General features: G+C 34.9%; 1 long non-coding RNA gene across 8 annotated transcripts; it reads left to right on the top strand.

The window, feature by feature from the left end:
• The first annotated feature begins 8 nt into the window (after positions 1-8).
• Positions 9-2,983, top strand: LOC113643750. 8 transcript variants are annotated; one of them, XR_007140084.1, is made up of 5 exons: positions 9-167; positions 2,150-2,232; positions 2,318-2,386; positions 2,537-2,574; positions 2,681-2,983. It is a non-coding gene; the product is annotated as an uncharacterized LOC113643750 (long non-coding RNA). The 8 variants fall into 8 exon arrangements; XR_007140083.1 differs by having other exon boundaries at positions 9-176; XR_007140086.1 differs by lacking the exon at positions 9-167 and adding an exon at positions 819-1,234.
• The last annotated feature ends 4,778 nt before the right edge of the window (positions 2,984-7,761 follow it).

Raw genomic sequence — 7,761 nt, 5'->3', positions numbered from 1 at the left:
GAGAAAACTGGGTTCAACCCCAAATAGCTTATTACTTCCTTTCGCTGTGTACTATTTATAGCAGCTGACAATAGACCTGCGTCCAATCTAGTGCACTACAGAATAACTAGACAGCGGTTTGTTATTCAGCCTTCATTTGAACAGTAACGTTGTCGCATCGGCTTCCGGTTTGTATGGTGTGTTGTTTATTTGGGCACTGGGGTTAAATTTAAGTAGAAGTATTCACCTTACTGGAACATTTTATAGTCACAAACTGGGACTGAAACTGACTTCACTGATATATTATGTCATGAAAACAGCCAAGAACCCACTGAAGTGGGGAGAGAGGAGGAATAGTTTACAAAATTATTTCATTAAATAAACAAACAAACAAACAAACAAATAAATGAATAAATAAATAAAACCTCTAAGCAGAATATCTTTATATCTTTCTGATAAAATTTTATCTTCAATAATCAGATAAGGAGAATATTAGTCAGAGATGCAACCAAAAAGACAAGAATAGTCTCAGCCTGATGCTACCACCACCATGTCTCAGTGTGAGCTGGGCTGATGGTGGGCATGGTGATGAGCAGTGTTATGTATACATGATGTATGATGTATAGTTTTGTGCAAAACTAAACTATAATATAGCTGCAAGCAGCGATGGCGTTTTTTTAATCGCTATACGGTGCCTCCCAGAAAACAATGCACGGTGGGCAAGTGCATCAAGTGGGTAAATATCAGTGGGCTATTTTATGTTGTTACTATTTGGGGACTGTTTGGGGACTGTAGGTAAATGAAACCCCACATTTTAGACAAACGGGGGCGCTAGTGAGCCACTTAAGAGACACACCTTTGTCTGACCTTTTTGTCCACACATAACAGCCGACAAATGTGATGTATGTGTCAAATTTCAAGGTAATCTAAGCACCCCAAAAGCTTTAAATATGCCTGAAATAAAAGTAAACTTTGACACGATGCCATGGCAACGGTGTTTGAGAAATTTCGCATCTCTAATATCTCTGCGTCATGGTGGCCAAGTCTGGTCTCAATTGCATGAATCCCCTAGGAGGCGTATTTAAAAGTTTACCGCATGCAGCTGTCCAAAAATCCACCTTTGTGACTGACACACTTCCTGGGGGCTGTTGGTGGCGCTATACCCGGGACTCACAATAGGCAAATCGATGTATAGTTTTATACGCTTTTATTGGTTTTATTGCTTGTTTGTTTTTATAAGAGAAATGCTTGGAAAGTAAGTTTGTGTGTGTGTGTGTGTGTGTGTGTGTGTGTGTGTGTGTGTGTGTGTGTGTGTGTGTGTGTGTGTGTGTGTGTGTGTTGTTGTTGTTGTTGTTGTTGTTGTTGAGATTGGAATGGCCAGACATCAAAATTAATGGTCATGACTGTAAAACAATAGCTTGTCTGGATACCTGGTCATCTACATTAATGGCCCCAGACATGTATAACAAAAGCCTTTAATGGTCAGCAATTCATTAATATGCAGACTGTATGAATGATCACCTGAGTTTAGCAGCTGTTTCTCAAACAGGGGGAGGAGAAAAGGATCAGACATAGTCTCAGATAAATGTTTGTAGGAATCTCATTGTTATGAAAATCTTCATAAAATTTAAATTATAAACTCATGTGACTTTCAACCCAGTACTTTTCTGGATTGCTCCAGGACTGATTTCATGTATTTATATATGAAATAAAAATAAAGTTTAATGCAGGAAATGTATATCTATGGGACTTCATGATCTATAACTTATGATGATTGACAGTAAATCTCAAAGTGTCTTCTTTCCAAAGATATTTAAATTGTGTATGTAGCACATTTTTTATCAGAAACTGTTAACAATTAAAGTTAGGTAGCGCATTTTCAGCTATGAGTCCCAAAGTCTGTGTCCTAACAGGTTAATGAAGCGTGATGTGAAATCTGGGCGTGTATCTTTGCGTGCTATAAGACGGGCTTCGAAAAATGTAGGTAAAAGTTGCATTAGCTTTGAATCGCGACTCTACGTGTTTTAGCCGTTGTTTGTGGAGGTAGGTTTTGTCTGTATGCGAAAAAGTGAGTTGGCATTGCAAATTCAACTCTTAATACAATTGTTTATATGATGTTTAATTTTATTATATGATGCTTAATTTTATATGATGTTTCATTTTGTTTCAGATAAAATGGATTACAGTAGCCCTAAAAAAATTCCCCATGTAGACGGAGAAGAATTTTCTCGAGAAAGGTTCCTCTTAGTAGCAGTAAGTACTTAGATATTTGTGTTTGGGAGAACGAATGATTTATTTTCAAAATGTTTATGTGTAATGTATTTTTCTTTTTGTTTAGGATTTGGCATTGGATCCAGCATGGATTCGGAAATTAAATTTTTAAGAAGAGATCTGAGCAAAGCAAAACGTAAAATAAGCGACATGGAAACGGAATTGGGGGCAGCAAAGGCTGTATATATTGTATATAATGGATGTTTTCATTAGAATGTAAAGTGTATTGTTTTTATATTGTGGATGCATGGAAGTTTCCTTAATAAAATGTATGTTTTATTTTCAGATGTTGTTAATCCTGAGCAGGAAGGAGGTTGAGAAATGGTAAATAATCAAATGTTTTTGTTACAGTGTAAAGTGTACTTTTTACTATTGTGGATTTGAATGCAAATTAAAATATGTTTAATTTTCAAATGTCCTTAACTCTGAGCAGGAGGAAGGGTCTGTTGAGGGTGCCATAAGGACTGTGACAGAGGAAGCAGCACACTGAACTTCCGAAAATATTTGCATTTCTGTTTGGAAAGTTTTATTTAGTTTGTTATTGTAATTGTATAGTGTTGTTTTATATAATAAATATTTTTGTGATTCTGGGTTTGTGTTTTGTAAAGTGAGTTTTTGAAGTCTTTTGGGTATATGAAAAATTGCATGGTTTAAATGTAGTGGAGATAAAATGGAAGATTTTATTATAATGAATGAATCTTGTTTGTGTGATTTAAAAAGAGCAAAATGTAAAGTAATAACAAATTAAGCAGTTACATGTTTATGGATACAAATAATAAATCCTGCTTGTTAAATAAAAGATTTAAATGATACAAATTAACAATTGTTAAAGTATTACATTTTTGTCACTGGTCTAAATGCCGTGTTAATAAGGCAGTTAGTAACTTTAGTGTAGTTTTTAATCAGAAATATAATTTAAAGTGTAATGGTAATCATTTTTGTCTTTTCATTCAAGAGATTATCTTTGTGTACATACACTAAAACGCTAAACAATAGCTACACAGTCAATAGACAAATTGAACTATTACATGCATTTCATTTTCTCAAAACCATGTCTATATACTTGCAAGTATACTTAAAGTGCCTTGTGGCATAAGTTTAATTTTTACGATCTTTGATCGTATGTACTTTTATTTATTAACAATTAAAAACTTTACAGAACCATTTAGAAAAATGTAATTTTACAATTTACTAATTTTAAACCTAATGTTGCACAAAGCTGTAGCCACCCAAGTAGCACAACAATTAATGTATTTGTTTTTCATTAAGTTTATATTTGTACTGTATGCCTTATCGTATTTTTAATGTCCGTATGTGTCACTTCCACTGAACGTGTTTAATTGTTGCATTTGACAAAATCATTGGTATCTTCATTGGTTGGAGGCGCAGGTCTGTCAATTGTGGACTATTTGTGAGACACACTTATGTCAGATAGTTGACACGCTTATACCCACACATTGTATTTGTCACGCTGTGAAACAAAATAATGTTTCTTCATCATACAATTACTGGACGCAGACATACGGAGGGAAGTTCTGTGACGCGTCCAAAATCTGTGACGAGTTTTTACGTGTACTCGAGCTTCTGCAGCGGCTTCAAGAGCTGACATGCAGATGACGTGAAAGCACCGCGAGAACGATTAGAGAAATGATACGAAGGGGTTTGCTTTCAAATCCCTCTCGGTATACCTATTGATGTGGTTTTTCAGCGCCACGTAAAATCAAACACGGGACAAATACAAGACAATCAGAAATTAGAATGAGTTGTTTACGGGTAAATAATGCGATCACGCTGCAAGTACCTGTTACAACATTGATGCGCATGCACGCGGTGTGCAATTTGAAAGAGCAAGATCATGATGTCTGTGGTAGATAACCAATTTATTTTTAAGAATGTAGATTTTATGATTCCTTGACGAAGGCACTTTGTCTTTTATCAAAGAGAGTAAAACCAATGTTGGGAAATATTGTTCGTGCTAAAGTATTAGTGATTAAATCATACACTCTCAAACCGAATTTTGCAAAGCAAAAATATACATGAATATACATACATATATATGAAATTAATCAAAGGACTGGAGATTCAATGATATTGCCCTGTCATAAAGGCATCAAAATGTGCAACATACACTTAAAACACAACAATATTTGTAGGTAAAAATGTGTAGTCTCCCATTCTGTGTGTTACACACACACACACACACACAGCCATACACACACAGCTTGATATACAAGCTAAATTCAAGGTTTGCATTTCTACCGTGTGTGCAAAGTAAAGTGAGCAAAGCTCGGTAGATAGCTTATTATAATTTTTATAATTTTGATATTTAAATATATGAAGCAATTGATTTCATGTCTAGGATTTTTTTCTGTCATGATTTCTATTTGTGCTGATCAATTATGAACAATTGGTTAAATAGACGTGCTAGCAAAATTTGAGAATTTGGAGGGACAGAGTTGCTCCTCCCCTAATCTCACTTCGGATAAAAGCTGAGAGTTCGGGGTGAGAGTTAACTGTTAGTAAATAGAGTTTCAACAAAGCCTGAGGTATGTGAAAACATTTGTTATTATTTGTGTCAACGATAGTTGTTAAGGGTTAAACATGTAACTTGTATAAATATATTTGTGTGAAATAATGCTGTGTAATGAAGTTTTGAGAAAATAGTATTTTTTTTTATGTTAAGTGGTCATTCGTTGTTACAATTAAAAAGACTGTACGTGTAATTAGGGCCCGAGCACCGAATGGTGCGAAGCCATATTGTTTTTGCTCGGATTTTTTGTTTTTGCACACATTGGCCAATTGGGGTCCCTTAACATGCTCGGAAACTCTTGACATTTGGCACACACGTCAGAGACGTGCGACGCTAGGCTCGAGCAAAGGCTGGAATACAGGTGTGACAGGGGGGCTCTGTAGCGCCCCCTGTAATGCAAAAACAAACATTGGTGCACAGATCGGGCAATTATGTACGCACATGTACGAGAGTTGGTACGCATATAGATCTCATCGACCCGAACAACTTTCGCGCTCTAAACTATGAGCTCCGCCCAACAACAAGTTGGCCATTTTGGATTGTTTTATAAGTGCATGCGGTGAACTTTTAAATACTCCTCCTAGGGAATTCATGCGATTGACATCAAATGTGGTGAACATGATGCCGAGACATTGCACTTGCTAAATTGCGAAGGGATTTTTGATATCTCGAACACCGTTGCCATGGCATTGTGTCAAAGTTTACTTTTATTTCAGGCATATTTAAGGCTTTTGGGGTGCTTAGATTAACTTGAAATTTGACACATACATCACATTTGTCGGCTGTTATGTGTGGACAAAAAGGTCAGACAAAGGTGTGTCTCTTAAGTGGCTCACTAGCGCCCCCATTTGTCTAAAATGTGGGGTTTGATTTACCTACAGTCCCCAAATGGGTCAGTAACAACATAAAATAGTCCACTGATATTTACCCACTTGATGCACTTGCCCACCGTGCATTGTTTTCTGGGAGGCACCGTATAGCGATAAAAAAAACGTGCGAGGGCCCGCCATCGCTGCTTGCAGCTATATTTTCAACTTACTATTGGATATTTTTGTTAAGTAATGTGTTATCACATTAATGTATAACACATTAAAGTTTACACAAACATGTTAAATTCGAGTTGTGATTTAATTTTGAGAAAAATTATTGCGTTTTTGAAGTGATTTAGCTTCTTTTTTCCATTGATTTCCCTTACACAATATATAAAGTTAATCCATTTAATTGTTGTATATTGGAATTGTCTAGACGGTCATTGACTAAACGCTATGCTTAATGGGTCTTGTGCTCATGTTTTTTGGAAAAAAATGATGTAGCTAGTTGTGTAATTGTGAACATAAGTTAAATAGTAATGAAATTAAATGTTGAGTGTATTTTGTATGGTATTCTATTGGCTGAGCAGCAGTTTGTAACCTAATTTTGTAGATAGAAAAAAAATGACTTGAAATTGAAAGAATTTTTGAAATGACTTGAGTCGTTGAAGTGTGTCGGCTTCCTAACACGAGAAAAATTAATCCATTTAATGGTTGTATATTGGAATTCGCTAGAGTTATGCTTAATAGGTCTTGCCGGTCATGTTTACTGCACTGAAAAAAATAAAGGCTGAATTTACTTAAGAATATAGTGCATCATTTTTGCATTCACATTTTTAAGCAAGTTTCACATGGAATTTTAAGCAAATATATTTAATAATTATAACTGGTTAAAAAGCAAGAAAATATGTTCTGACTTAAAATAGTTATTATTGTAGTATAAGTAATGTTGTTTTTTTAATTATAACTGTTCATGTTATTATTCTTTCCTTTAGTGTACATGAACTTTGATTGTCACATCATATTAGTCTTCACATAAAGGAAATTGCATTGTAAATTTTCTTTGCTGTGTATTTTTGTAGTTTAATTGTAGCACTGTATTCAAGCAATAAATTAAATGCCCATATGAATCAAAAAATTCAACACAGTCTTATTTTCTAAAAGACGTTTAATATTAACGTAATGAGGTTCACAGGCTTGTATTCTTTATTACATGTTAAACAGATAATTCTAATGAAGGTCATTGTATTTACATTTTAGAACGTGTGTGGTTTCCAAATAACGTATATATGTTTTATTTTCAGGTATTTAAGTCAATTGTAGTTGTAGAAATAACATTTAGGTTTACAGTGTATAGTTAAGTTGTTTTGGCTTTGATACTATTGTAGTTGTGTAATATCTGTTATTGTAATGTTGCTTTCCTGTTTTTTTTTAGATGCCCAAGTTGAAGAGAATTCGAATGCGGCGAAAGCCAAAGATCAACAAAAGTAAGAAAGATGTTTCTGATACCACTGTTTGCAAGTGTCCAAGTGTTTTGCCCATATTAGTAGGCAATACAGTTCCAATGCAGTCCACATTTTTGAATGAGGATGTTGTAGGTGCAGCATGTAGTTTAGTTTCAATCGTAAAACATAAGATACAAAATGTGTGCACCTGGCAGAAAGTAAGTCTTGGATATTTATGCTGAGGGAACTAAACTGGTTAAAAAGATAGCTAAATGTAAAAGTTATGGTAAAACTCCTTTACCTTTAAAGTTTAGTGAGCAATACTGCATTTTTATTAAAATGTCCAAAGTGGCAGAAGGGGAGTGACTGACTAGAGGACACGAAGAATTGTACGAGACACTTCAAGTGATTTTTCTAAATTATGAATCTTGTTTAGTGAAGATTGACAGACAAACATGTGCAATTATCAGATGTAGTGATGTCTATGCTGTTGTAGATTGTAATGTTCGTGATGCATGTGGATTGGGATCAAATATGGGTAGTGCTGTTGTTGTTTTCAACACAAATTGGCAAGATTTGTTTTGGCATGTCAAAAAGTTAATGGAAAGCTTGTGTGCTATTAAGTTTAGTATAAGTGGAATTAATGTAGAGGTTACTTTACCAGATATGTTGCCATGTGTGAACAATGATGTTGTAGGAGAAGGCAGTAGCTCATTTCATCAAGGTT

The sequence above is a fragment of the Tachysurus fulvidraco genome, chromosome 3 (genome assembly GCF_022655615.1).
Source record: "Tachysurus fulvidraco isolate hzauxx_2018 chromosome 3, HZAU_PFXX_2.0, whole genome shotgun sequence".
Taxonomy (NCBI): domain Eukaryota; kingdom Metazoa; phylum Chordata; class Actinopteri; order Siluriformes; family Bagridae; genus Tachysurus; species Tachysurus fulvidraco.
This window is presented reverse-complemented; position numbering and strand designations above follow the sequence as displayed.